The sequence below is a fragment of the Cervus elaphus genome, chromosome 5, assembly GCF_910594005.1.
Source record: "Cervus elaphus chromosome 5, mCerEla1.1, whole genome shotgun sequence".
Lineage (NCBI taxonomy): Eukaryota > Metazoa > Chordata > Mammalia > Artiodactyla > Cervidae > Cervus > Cervus elaphus.
The window spans coordinates 118,378,444-118,378,835 of NC_057819.1; the positions used below are offsets into that span (position 1 = coordinate 118,378,444).

General features: G+C 37.0%; 1 non-coding gene across 1 annotated transcript; it reads left to right on the forward strand.

Annotated features, from left to right (window-relative positions):
* Positions 1 to 107, forward strand: LOC122695793. Its single transcript, XR_006341546.1, has one exon. It is a non-coding gene; the product is annotated as a U6 spliceosomal RNA (small nuclear RNA).
* The last annotated feature ends 285 nt before the right edge of the window (positions 108 to 392 follow it).

Below are 392 nucleotides of genomic sequence, written 5' to 3' on the forward strand. Positions count from 1 at the left end.
GTGCTCGCTTCAGCAGCACATATACTAAAATTGGAACAATACAGAGAAGATTAGTATGGCCCCTGCACAAGGATGACATGCAAATTTGTGAAGTGTTCTATATTAAAAAAAAAAAAACAACCACAGTTTATATATATATATAAAAATATAATTTTTAAAAACCAATTCTCTATTTACCTGTTTTTTGACCTTACGACACAGCACATGGGATGTTTGTTCCCTGACCAGGGATTGAACCCACACCCCCTGTAATGGAAGTGTGGAGTCTTTTTTTTTAATTGGACTTAAAAAAAAATTATATATTTGTTTGGTTGTTCCAGGTCCTTACTGTGGCCTGTGGGATCTAGTTCCCTGACCAGGGATCAAATCTGGGCCTCCTTCATTGGGAGTGT